Source organism: Nicotiana attenuata, unplaced genomic scaffold, assembly GCF_001879085.1.
Source record: "Nicotiana attenuata strain UT unplaced genomic scaffold, NIATTr2, whole genome shotgun sequence".
In the NCBI taxonomy this organism is placed as follows: Eukaryota; Viridiplantae; Streptophyta; class Magnoliopsida; order Solanales; family Solanaceae; genus Nicotiana; species Nicotiana attenuata.
The window spans coordinates 78,304-92,551 of NW_017672790.1; positions in this window are offsets into that span (position 1 = coordinate 78,304).

A 14,248-nucleotide genomic window follows, 5' to 3' on the forward strand; every position below is an offset into this window, starting at 1 on the left:
CTAACGTATGTGAGAAATCAATACATTGGGTTTATAGGTAGGTTTAGAAATAACAAAGCCTTGACGTGGTCATAGTGAGCGGTTAGATGAAGCCAACTAGCATAGTTCGAGAGAATATGTCTAGTAAATTATTGTAATTGCTCGAGAGAGAATTACGGCACCTGAAGTGCTCACGATAGTAGAGAATACATAGGTGAAATTGTAGGGAACATAGCTGTAAGGATTCCGACAATTGGAAAAATCATAACTCTAGACCTCCTTAATTTAGTCTCCAACCCTTTGTCTCGTTAATTGATAATTTTACCGCTTTCTAGTATTTGCTAGTTAATTAGTTAGAAATATAGATCTCGATCTTTATAATTTAGAAAATTGTTCAAACTTGTCTTTTTAGGGATATTAAACAGATATAGCAAAGCCTTAGTTCTCTATGGGATTCGACTCCGAACTTTTAGACCGGATTATATTTGCAGCGACCGCTTATCCTTTTTAGGACTAGACTTGGGCGTGATGACCCTGCAGGCTTGCCTAGGCGTGGATCAGAGTTGTCCTATGAACATGATATCTAATCGTTAATTAGAACTGCAATAAACCAGTAAACGATTTTAAGCAGGCAATTTGGTTCATTAGGTCCTATAGGCATGCTGTCTAGGTGCTGAAAATAAGCACAAACGTTGCAGAACTAATTTTATATAAGTATGATGTCCAGGTGTTGGGATTGCTTTTATACTTATTTCCTATAGGCATGATTGCTACTGAAGAAACTGATTTTTTATACGATTTGATTGCAGGTATGATATCAAGGTGAGTGCAATAAAAATCTTAGAACATGGTTTCTAATGCACATAAGAGAATTTATGAACATGATTGTTAAGGATGAATTAACAACAACCTAGAGACAGGATTTCTAGCGCGGATGTGAACATGCATAAATAGAAATTTAGAGCAAATAACATGATGAACCTATAAGCATGTTTTCTAGTGCACACAACAACCTATAGGCATGGTTTCTAATGTAGGTAGATAATCATAACAGTCCTAAGAACAAGATTTCTACTCGATTTCCCCACAAAACATATATAAAAGTCCCTCCCATTTTACTAATATCCCCAATATCTATTTTACAAGAATTGTTATTACAGACCAAAAACGAATGAATTACAGAAATAATACTGCTAAAGTATAGGGAACCTGGATAGGCCCAAAAAGTAAACCTGAAAAAACGAGGCCTTCAACCAAGTATGAACATGCCAATATTCTCATAGTGCACTCAATGGTATCCTGGTGTGTCAAAGTTCCCAAGGGCCTCAGGGACCCTGGGCAATGCTCACACCAGAAAACTTTTTAAAGAAACCTTTTGTGAGCAAGCTTTGGAGAGCCAACCCCAGTGTGTGAAAGTTCAGATGAGTCTCATGGACTCCTAGGCAATGCTCACACTGGAGGGGCAGGACCCTAGGTGTTCTAAGAATAGGAGTTGAAAATAGGAGATCGTTTTAAGAAAAATAGTTTTGGACTTTCAGGAGGTAAGGAGCAAACAGAGTCATTCAACACTTAGAAAAAATTCCGGCAATCCAACAGTAGACAGAAACAGGATCACTTCAAGCACATTTTCAACTTAGTTTACTAGTTGTTACTAGGTGGGCATATAGACAGGTATTAAACAAAGAAATGTCATATTGGAACCAGATTACCAATCAGACAGTCATATACAAAGAGGTAGCAGGGATTGGGAGCATGGAAACGATTAGCTTGTTAGGGGTGAACACTTAAAACAAGGCAGGAAACGTGTCAGTTGAGAAACAAGTAGACATGGATCTAATTTACATATAAGCAAACATGTAAACATGTTGAAAGCAGGAAACACATAGATTTGATTAAACATAAGTAGACATGCTGATTACAAGGAAACACATAGGTTAAACAGAAGTAGACATGCTGATTACAAGGAAACACATAGGTTAAACAGAAGTAGGCATGCTGATTACAAGGAGACACATAGGCTTAATTGAATAGCAGTAAACATTTTGATTAGGAACATAAAGCACATGGATCTAATGAGATAAAAGTAGGCATGCTGATAACAGGACATATAAGTTTAATTGAATAGCAGTAGTGGAGGCATACCAATTAAGAGATAGCAATAGAAGAGTGAAGCAAACAGGGTCCAAAGGTCTAGCCTTGGCTTCCACCTGGCTAGACAGTGCAACAAACAAAGAGTAAAGAAGATTGTGATAGAGGAAGAGAGCAAGAACTTTGTGTGTCTTTCTATGTGTGTGTGTTAAAGATAAAGAGTGAGGCTTATATAGCATTGAGTAGAGTAGAGTAAATAAGGTAAAACAGTTTAAAGGTTTGCAAATAAGGCAAAGAAAATAATCAGTCAATCAATTAGGCATGACAGGGCCAATCAAAAGGCAAAAATCATGGGATTGTATCCAAAATAACTCGGAATTGAGGTCTAAATAAGGTAAGTGGTAAGCCTGATAGCCAATTAGGGTCAGAACACTAAAAATCCGGCAAGTAACAAGCAATTAGTCACACAAATAAGGTAACACAAGTAAATTAGTGACCATTCTGGAGTTGGTAAGTCAATCAGCCCAAGAATTAAGCTTAGCAGGAACAATTAAGACAAGTAGCACCAATTAGGAGTCCCAAAAATAAGGAAAGTAAATAAAATTACAGGAAGTAATCGCCTGAGTAAACAAAGCAAATTTCAAACCCTAGGCAATTTAGGTACTCAGTCAATCACTCAAAAATAACGGGCAAATATTGGAGCGAACAATAAAATAATCAAACAAACTAAAAACTGGAACATAGTCATGCAAGAACCAGTAGAAAAAGAGAATCAAACACATAGTAATTTTTTTTAGAGAAGTTTCGCAGAAACATACGAAGTGAAACCCTAGTTCTTAGAGAACATTAGGATCGATTAACAATAGGGAAAATAGAAAATCTTAAGGAAAAATGCTACAGGAACTCGAAATCTTTTCTGATCCAAAGAGATTTGAGCAGCATATAACAAAGAAGCAAAACCCTAATCTAGAGGGATACTAAAATCGATTAACAATAAAGAGAACAAGAGATTTTAAATGAAAACTACTGAATAAACTCAAAATCACTCCAGATCTACAAAGATCTGAAAAGATTCACGTTGAAAAGATGAAGGTTTTGAGAAAAGGGCGGGGTAAAGGAAAAATCTAACCACGGCCACATAACCAACGAGACTTACAAACGTTGATGAACACAAGGCAGTGTTCATAAGGAAACAAAAAGCCTAGGTCGACTCTGAGTCGAACCTCTTCAAAGTTCCCTCCGAAAACAACGAGAATTGAACATCCAGCAAAAGTAATAGGTTAGATAGGGTAGCAAAACCCCAAATAACCCCATATTAGATCAGGGATCGAAGGGATTTGGGAGGTTTAGGGGTGACGGCGCATCTAGGGTTTAGGTGATCTCAGAGAGAAGAGAGAAGATGAGGGATTCAAGGTCGGCGGGGTGTAACAAAATGATTAGGGTTAGGGGGTCGTTTGGGTTAAAAAAGGAAAGGGTGATCGTGGACCGTTGATCTTTGAGATCAACGGCCACGATTAAAAGGGATTTGGGTCGGGTAGAGGTCGTTTGGTTTTGGGCTGGGGTGATTTGGGCTTAGGTTAAATTAAATTGGGCTGGGAGAGTCTGATTTTTGATACAATTAAGGGGCTATTTGTTAAATACCCAATTTATTAATAAAATAATTTTAAAAATAGCTAATTAAATGATAAAAGATGATTTTTATGCATGAAGGTGATTTAAAATAATGACTTAATATTATAAAAATATAAAAAGTTATTTTTTGTATTGATAATGTAGTTATGCATATGTATGGGCTATTATTGCAAAATATGCACTTTTAGTCTTAAAAAATGCAAACGTAATCGTAAAAAATACAATTAAAATATTTGAACACTCATATGAGTATAAATGATGAATTTAGATGACTAAATCATTGTAAAGTAATATGATAATTAAAAATATAGAAATAAATTGATTTAAGGCCCTTAAAAATTATAAAAAAATTGTAAAAACACTTGTGCATGTTTGCAAATGCATGTAAAATATTTTGAATGTATGTATTCATGTTTAAAAATATATGAGGGAAAAATTGGGTATCAACAGCCGCCCTTCTTTACCCGGGAAGAATGAAAGAGTTTTCGTGTAAAGAAATGATGACCGATTTTGACCGAATGGGATGTTTTGAAATATAAAGGCCGAATCCTAGTCTCTGAGTTGCCTACATATCCCTGGTTTTACAGGAATCAGGTCATGTGTAGTTTTGGACCCACCGGTGAATGAAGCCGATGGCATTGTTATAGGAATGGTGCCAGTTTCAGCAAAGGTTCTTTTGTGAAGGGTAATGTCAGATGAAGTTATGATTATGAGTCTGGAGTATGACAGATGTATCATAGGGCAGATAACTGAATGGTTACAGAGTAAGGTGGGTAATTGATGGAATTGGTTATAATGGCAAAGTGAAAATGGTATGAGCGGAAATCGGGGCGAAGGTTGCTTGTGTTTGAAGAATGGTTACCTCCTAGATTACCTGCAAACCTCAAAATACGATGCATGCAAGTATATAGAGATAATTGCGATAATTTAAGCATGATGAAAATTCCCTTTGGACCATGAAATATTGTCTTTGGTCGTGCAGATGACGTCCTTAGACTATGATGTCCTGACCCATGAATTATGAGATAGGTGATTCGCAGGCCATGAAATGATGTTCCCGGGCCATGAGGATGGTGCCTCTGAAACATGACACCTTTTAATAATGATGTGCAAGTATTTAGAGATCCTCAGGCCATAGCGTGGTGTCTTCAGGCTTTGAGGATGATGCCTTCGGACTATGACGCATTTGGACAGGTTGGCTACATGTCAGCCCATAAAGTGCAGAGATATGATACCGAAAGTGATAACAAGGCAAAGCTTAGTCTTGTGCGGAGTTTGGGGGCAGAGCTTAGCCCGAGGGAAGAAGATAGTGCCAAGTTTAGGATAGAGCAACATTTATGCAGGGAGCTTAGTCCCTGTGAGAAGGCAATGCTTAGCCTTATGCAAATACGAAGGCAGGGCTTAGACTCATGCAAGACTTGAGACAGGTCTTAGTCTCATGCAAAGAGAAGGCAGTGCTTAGCCTTATGCAAGAAGGGAGGCAGGGCTTAGCCTCATGCAAGATTCGAGACAGGCTTAGTCTCATTCAAAGAGCAGGCAATGCTTAGCCTTATGCAAGAAGGGAGGCATGGCTTAGTGATAACTAGGGCTTCTAGTCTATTTTATGCTCCTTTTTGCTTGAGTTTTGGATTAAAAGTGTATACAAGTAATCCCAAAAGCTTACATGTTGTGCTTATTTGCAGTGTTTGGTCAAAAAGTGACAAGGAAGTCAAAACCAGCTCAAAAAGGAGTGAAACCTGCACAAGTGCCAAGCCAAGTCAAAGCATCGCTACAGCGGAAAATCCACCGCGGCCGCAGAAGACCCACCGCGACCGCGGTCCTTTTATCGCCGTCCGCGGTGGCAAGGTTTAGAGAGATGCAATTTTAGTCATTGCAAGTTACTGCGGTCCGCGGTGATTTTATGCGACCGCGGAACCCTTACCGCGACAACGGTCCTTTTACCGCGATCCGCGAGAAGAGATTCAGAGAGCCTGAAGTCTGAGCCAAAGCTGAAGACCGTGGTCCGCGGTCGATTTACCGCGGCCGCGGTAGCCTCACCGCTGCAGCGGTCTATTTTCCGCTGTCAGTGGCACCTCCATCAGGGGCATTTTTGTCCGAAAAATTTAGCTGTATAAATACTACTTTTTTAGATTTTTAGGTTATCTTACTGTAGCTGAGCACGTGAACGCTGTATTTTTACCTTTTTGAGTAATTTCATAGCTAGTTTAGCAATTAATTTCAGTACTTTATCTTGTAATTACATTTTATGGATCAATCTACATCTAAATCTATGATTTCTTCTTCAATTATGAGTAGCTAGATCCATCAGCTAGGGTTGTGGCTCAACCCTAGTGTGGGTATTTGATGGGTCTCTTATTTTAGGGCTTAGTTTTTTATGGTTGATTGGTATTTGGCTTGATTTGTGTTTTCCATGTTGAATTAGTGGTTGCAAACACTAATTTGTGCCTTTTTGACTTGGGCCCTTCTTGAGAAAGAGAGCTTGAGTTTAGGAAAATCAGGCTAACAAGGAATTGGGGCGTATTCAAGAGATTGATAGCCCCAATTAAAGGGTTAAACCTAGAGATAGTAATACCCGACTTGAGCCTACATTGCTTGTGCAAATTTGACACCCAATTGGTCTTGAAAAAGTCAATTAGGGCAAAGTCACTCAAACTACCGAGAGGTATAGAGTGAGTAGTTTCGTGCATTGGCTATATCACGAACCCAAACATAACAATTTTGCCTTAGGTATTAGAACCCATTAAATATTCACCTAGGGGAAGTCGCTTCCCTAGTGCATTTCCATCAATTAAGAAACCCTACAAAAAGACATCATACTTAGTCTAATTTCCTGCATCATTAGTGTTAATTTAGAATAGTAAACTATCAAAGCATGTTTAGAAGTGTAAAGAATTACTTTGCACATTGCTAGTGTAGATAGGAACCCAATTCCAAACTATTACTAGCTCCCTGTGGATTCGATCCCGACCTTCTCGGGTAAAAGCTGCATCGACCGCTCTTGCCACTCTGTAGTGGTGTAGGGTTGGACCCGATCACTTTTTGGCGCCGTTGCCGAGGAGCTAAACGGTTGTGGCTATCTATCTATCTAGTTTTGTGTTTTGTTTTTATTTCCTTCTAGTCTACTGACTTGGGTGAATCATCAATTTAGGTACAAAAATGGCAAACAATGCACCTCTTGGAGATATTCCACCGAGGGAGGAGGTTGATGATAATGGAGAGGAGGAGGTACCTCTAGTACCTCAAGGACAAAGGAGAGGCCGACAGGCCAATGACAATATTCCAAACCCTTCCCTGCCTCCTTCAAGAGGTGTACCTCGAGTGTTTCCTAACCAGGGCTACACCAGTGCAATTGTCCCACCCCGGATCCGGGCGGGCAATTTTCAAATATACCAACGTAATGTTGACTTTGTTGGAGCAGCGAGGGTATTTCACGGGTGCTCCCCATCAGAATGCGTACAAGCACCGTAATGGCTTCGTTGATACCTGTTGGGGGAGTGATGTTCTAAACGTCAATACCACACAAGAGGGGGGAGGGGTGATTTGTGTGGTACCCAATTTTCGCTCAAACACCTGGCTCAAAAGGTGAAAAAACCACGACTTACTACTCAGTAGGATTTTCCCAAACTTCACTAAAATCACTGAGCCAAAACAGCATTTACAGAACTCTTTGTAAACCTAAGGATTAACTCTAATCCTGTTGTGGCACACAGCCTCAACTGTTGTGATAACTTCAAGTTAACTCTAACTTGAACACTCTAGGTACCTAATACAATTGCTTCTATGAAAGCTGAAAGGTACAATTTTAAACCACCTACTACAATTGAACTAGAATAAAAGAAAGACACAATGGAACTGATTCTTCTATCTCGTTCAAGTAGCTTCAGGAGTGCACACTCAAATCTCACATAAATTGCTTGCAAAATTGCCTTGCTCTTTTGCTCTCAATTTAGTTTAACTTCTGCGTATGTGCAATACCTGTAAAAGAGAACAATCACTGTCTTTTAATAGGTTAGTAATCAGAGTTTGATTGGGACTCAATTGCCGATCTTCTATCGTAGTTGAGTCCTTGAAGATCTCAAACTCCAACACTATCTTTATCCGAATTGTGTTCTCTTCATATAAGGAGACTTTCTCCCCTTATCCAATATGCAACCTTTTCGATCAGATCAGGAGATATTGCTGCTTGATCAGTAGGACTTATCTCCTTCACGTGCATCTCACATGTATAGGTTATTCATGACTGTGCTTCACACGATGGATCTGGTCCATGACTGAGTTCTTTTGTCATTCTTCAAAACTTCACCTGTTCTTGGGCCAACAAATTCCCCCTTTTTGATGATGACAAACTCTGTGTGTTTTACTGATTCGAAACCTGTAAGAACTCAGCTTAACCATCAACACTAAACTTAGAAAATTCACTTATCATCAAGGACTAGGTTAATTAGGTTATAATCATCACTTATTTCAGAATATGTAAAGCACAATATCTCTTCCCCCTTTTGGCATCATCGAAAAGTTGCATACACAATGTGAATCCCAGATTTTAATAAATACTATGGCCACTGGGGCAACTGCAAGTGCAAGCATGGTGTATCATCAGTAGTCTAACAAACATATTTAAACTATCAAGGTCAGAATAATCATTGAACAAGAGAAAACAACAGTTGTTATTGATAGAGATATGTTGCCACCAACAATCCACAAAAAGAAAGAAAAACATTCAACCATGAGCAAAAAAACAGAAAAATCCCTAATCTGGGTCACTGGGGCTACTAGACAAGTTCAGGAGACAAGTGCTAGGAGTCCTAAGGCTTGGAGGAACTGGAGGGTTGAGTTTGGAGAAGATTCAGCATGTTCTGAAGAATTCCATCATTCTTCTCCTTTTCTTTGGCAAGCTAAATTCTAAGACCGTCCCTCTCAGTTTCCACTTCAACCACACGAACCTTGAGCCTAGCAATTTCAGCATCCTTAGCTGCACATTCCTGAACCAAAGTCCTAACTTTGCTGTTGATGGGTGTCTTCAGAGATGAACCAGATTCAACTGGGATGACATTGACTGGATAGTCACAAGCAAGAAGAGTTTTGATGCCAAAGTGTTCCTTGCTCGAGGCCATTTCCCAATTCTTCAGAGGCATTAAGCCTGTCCAGAACTGTGGTCAGTATGAAGCCATATGGAGTAGCATGAGCCTTGGAGCCATTTATGACCCTGTCTAGCAATTTGACAATGAGGGCAGGCTAGTTGATTTGCTTTCCTCTCTCCAGGCACTCCATAAGAACCAGGTCCATGTAGTTAGCAGTGTGCCTTCTCTCGTGTCTGGTCAATAAGCACTTGTTGACAAACTCAAACACAACCTTGTGCTCAGGCCTCATCTAACTTTTCTGCACAACCCTGGTTTCATTCACTTCCTCTGAATCACAGAACCTCTTGGTGATTTCAATGGCAGTAGGGAGGGCGTCCAGGCATGGCCACCTTTGCCTAGTATAGTCATCAAACCCTTCAGAGGGTATGTCCAGAATCTCTCCCAGTTTCTCTGCATCAAACTGCACTAGGACTCCCTTCACCAGGCTACTAACAACTCCATCCTTAACAGTAGCATTTGCTATAAATTCAATCAGCTCATTTCTGGCTAGCCTACCATCCATCTGAAGGACCATGTCCTTCCATCCTTGAGCAGCTAAAGAATCTACCAATCTCATCATCCCTGGTTCCACCAGGTCCCTCAACAATCTACCTTTTAAAATCTTCCTTCTGCCAAAGATGGCAAACTTGTCCTGTTCTTTCTCAGAATCATTCTCTTCTTCTTCTCCACTCCAGTCATCATCATCTGAAACTTTTATTTGTTTAGCTTTCATTGCAGATCTTGTCCTCTTGGCTAGTGTGGGTTCAGCATCCACAGGCGCAGAAGAAGACTTCTTGGAGGAACTCTTGGGCTTTTTAGGCTTGGGTGTAGGAACCTCCACTGTTGTACCTCTTTCTTGATGGACCAGTTCCATCTCTTCTTCCTCAACAACCTTTGAGGATTCTGCAATCTTTCCCTTTTCCTTATCCATTTTCTTATTCTTACTTTCTTCTAAGGCTTTTTGTAGATCATCTTCACTCTGTTTTACCCTGCTTCTTGTGGCTCTACCCCTAGGCACTAAAGAAGCAGTAGGTGTAGGAGATAAAGCTTTTCTTTTCTTGGAAGGCTTGGGTTGGAGCTTTTGTTGTGGGAGCTCTGTGTTCCTTGGGTCATAGCTTGCCCCAACCATTTTCAGTAGATCAGCCAAGGTCTCTTCAGTAGATGAAACAGGTTCATCTCTCTGTTTGCTCGAATGAACCAACCCCTCAGCAGCTTCCCCAGAACCATTTCCCCCCTGACTTCATGCCACTCTCTTCTAACCTCTCTTATGCAACTCCACATATAGCAAGAACTGCTTCCTTCCCATTTCCCCTCTCTTTACCACATGCACCCTCTCTCTCCTTTTCTTTTTCATAATTCTTTTTAACTCCACTCCTATGTTTCTCAGGCAATTCAACATCCCTAATTGGTCCAAACAGAACAAACCTAGTCTCTAAGTTTTCATTCACAGATGAACTTACCTCAGTAGGGGATTCTTGAGTCTTCTCAGAGTTAGAAGACCCATGTCCTTCCCCCTCAGTCGCTGATTGATATGATTCTGACTCAGAGCTGGAGTCTGAAATTGGAGTTTTGATTTGCTTCATTTGGCTTGCTTTCAACCTTTCGTTTAAAACCTTTCTCAAAGCCCCAGATGCTACAGTCCTTCGAGCAAGCATTTTCTGCCTTCGTAGTCTAGGTTTTGGAGATACACTGGGTGGAGTAGATGAGGATGAATTTGAGGGAGACGGTGGTGGAGGAGATCCAGGATGGTCTTGAGGATTAGACATGATGGTCGATTTCTTGAAAGAATTTGGAAATTTTGGAGAAGAGGGCAATTGGAAGTGAAGAAGAGTTTTTGATGGTTTTGGGACTATGATGAAGGCTGGAGAGATGGTGTGTATTTAAAGAGAATTATACATTTAATAAGTAACGACAGCTTTTTCAGGGGTCAAATAGGAGTCTAATCAAACCGAAACTCCAGAATTTAAATGATCGATTTGACTTCCCTAGATATTTGGCAAAAATTACGGTTTAGAATTCTAGATGGACGGAACTGGTTCAATGCCAACGGATAGAATTTTCTAGAAATTTGACAAGTATAGGACTTCTGCTCATGATTGAAACGTTAATCTTTCTAATTGTGCAGAGTATAGAAAACATACCTGAGCTTTCATATGAGCCCGTACTGATGAGCCAGGTTCTTCATTTAGAACTCTCTTGAACATGCCTCAAATGCCATAATAGAGAAAATTTTGTAAGAGATCAGTGAGTCATATAAACACATGTCACAGGAGTATACTAATTAAAGTATGAAGCTGAGTAAGAATTAATCTAGATATTTACACAAGTTCAGAATTCCTAGCCAAATTTTTTTTTCATTTTTCAATTTTTTTTCATTGTGCATTCTGAATTGGACCTATTAGATGATCTTAATCATCCCTAATTCCAACCTGTTCCTCTCAAAGTTTTCTCTACTCAGTGCTACAGTGAAGATGTCAGCAATTTGTTTATTAGTAGCACAAAATTCTATAGAGATCATTCCTTTCTCATAGTTATCTCTCAAGAAGTGGTGTCTAACATCTATGTGCTTAGTCCTCTTATGATGAACAGGGTTCTTTGTCATACTTATAGCACTAGTGTTATCACAGAATATAGGAATGTAACCAACATCAATTCCAAAATCTACCAACTGCTGTTTGATCCATAGCAATTGAGCACAACAAGAAGCAGCAACAACATACTCAGCCTCAGCAGTAGATAAGGCCACTGAATTTTGCTTCTTAGTAGCCCATGACACAAGACATGAACCAAGGAAGTGTGCCATGCCTAAGGTGCTCTTCCTATCCACTAGGAAACCTGCATAATCAGCATCAACATATCCTACTAGATTGAAATTACTACCTTTGGGGTACCAAAGACACAGATCAGTGGTGCCTTTCAGATATCTTAGTATCCTCTTGACAACAGTCAAGTGAGACTCTTTTGGATTGGCTTGAAAACGAGCACAAAGCCCTACACTGAAAACAATGTCAGGTCTGCTGGCAGTAAGATACAAGAGTGAACCAATCATACCCCTATACAACTTCGATCAACTGATGAACCAGGTTCATCAATGTATAATTTAGTGGCAGTTGCAATGGGTGTGTCTATTTCTTTTGATTCTTCCATTTTAAACTTTTTGATAAGCTCTTTTGCATACTTCTACTGAGGGATCATGGTTCCATTAGGACTTTGTTTGATCTGCAAGCCTAAGAAGAAGTTAAGCTCACCCATCATACTCATTTCAAACTCATTCCCCATTAGTTTTACAAAGTCCTTACTTAGCTTATCAGTGGTGGCCCCAAAGATTATGTCATCAACATATATTTGTACCACAAGGAGATCCTTACCTTTTTCCCTTAAGAATAAGGTACTGTCAATTTTACCTCTTTTGTAACCATGTTCAAGCAGAAATTTGGACAGTCGTTCATACCATGCTCTTGGGGCCTGCTTGAGTCCATAGAGAGCCTTGTCTAACTTGTACACATGCTCAGGACATTCCTTGCTCTCAAACCCTGGAGGTTGTTTCACAAACACTTCTTCTTTCAGGTAGCCATTCAGGAAGGCACTTTTGACATCCATCTGATGAAGAGCGAATTCCATGTGTGCTGCAAAGGCTATGAGGAGTCTGATTGCCTCTAGTCTTGCAACTGGAGCAAAAGTCTCATCATAACCTATGCCCTCCTCTTGGCTGTAACCTTGGACCACCAGTCTTGCCTTGTTTCTTGTAACTGTTCCATCTTCATCAAGTTTGTTTCTAAAGACCCATTTTGTACCAATAACTGATCTATCCTTGGGTCTTGGAACTAGATTCCAAACTTGACTTCTCTTAAACTGATTGAGTTCATCTTGCATTGTATTGACCCAATCTGCATCCTGCAAAGCCTCAACAACATTTTTAGGTTCAATAAGAGATAAAAAGGCATCAAAAGCACACAGATTCTTTAATTGTGATCTAGTTTTGACTCCAGATGTTGGATCAGTGATAATGTTCACAATAGGATGAGAACTTTGATACTTGTGAGGTTTCACAACCAACTGGTTCCTACTAGATGCTTTTCCCATGTTCTGTTGCTGAGGAACAGGGTCATGAACAGGTTATTTTAGGGTATTTATTTCAATTTCTCTTTGATTAGTTCCCCCTGTCAGGTTGCCCTGAATAGAAGAACCTGTTCCATCACCTGTTCCTTCTTTGGGTGCTACTTTGACTTGTCCTGAGGCTTTATTCAATTCCTTTACCAATCCAATGGCTTCATCTTCATGTTCCTGTCTCTTAGAAAGAATGTTAGTTTCATCAAATACTACGTGCACACTTTCTTCTACACACAAAGTTCTTTTATTGAGCACTTTATATGCTTTGCTATGTGAAGAATATCCCAAGAATACTCCCTCATCACTTCTGGGATCAAACTTACCTAGGGAGTCTTTTCCATTATTGTGCACAAAGCACTTACATCCAAATTCCCTAAGATGGGATATATTTGGTTTCTCCCTTTAAGTAACTCATAGGGAGTCTTCTCTACAAGAGGTATAGTCATGCATCTATTGATAATGTAAGCTGCAGTGTTTACAGCCTCTACCCAAAAGCTATGGGGCAACTTACTAGAAAGAAGCATAGTCCTAGCCATGTCTTCAAGAATCCTGTTCTTTCTTTCAACTACTCCATTTTGTTGAGGAGTCCTAGGGGCAGAGAAGTTATGATCTATACCATTTTCATCACAGAATTCAGCAAACTTAGCATTTTCAAATTCAGTTCCATGATCAGACCTAATAGATGCAAGTTGATTTCCTAATTGTTTCTGAGTTTTTCTAACAAAGGCAGTAAACATGTCAAATGCTTCATCTTTAGATGTTAGAAATAGTACCCAGGTAAATCTAGAATAATCATCAACAAGTACCATTACATATTTCTTTCCACCTCTGCTCATGGTTCTTATTGGACCACAAAGATCCATATGGACCAGTTCCAACGACTTGGTTGTGCTTACTATTTTCTTGCTTTTGAAGGATGATCTTACCTGCTTCCCCCTTGCACAGGCCTCACAAACTTTGTCTTCCTTGAACTTGATGTTAGGTAACCCTATCACCAAGTCCTTAGAGACTAATTTGTTTAGCTGATTCAGACTGGCATGACCAAGTCTTTTGTGCCACAGGAGGGGATCATTATCCAGCACACTTAGGCAGGTTAGTTCATTTTCTGAGAGAGTAGACAAATCTACAATGTAAATATTGTCAACTCTTTTCCCTACAAACAATCTGTCAGTGGTAAGGTAATCACAAGCATTTAGTAGAGGTGAATGCTACAGGTTACCTCTGTCACACAGTTGTAACACACTGATCAGGCTGTATTAAAGTCATCTATCAAGTAGACATTCTCAATGGAGTGAGAGTCTGTCTTACACCCTTTCAAC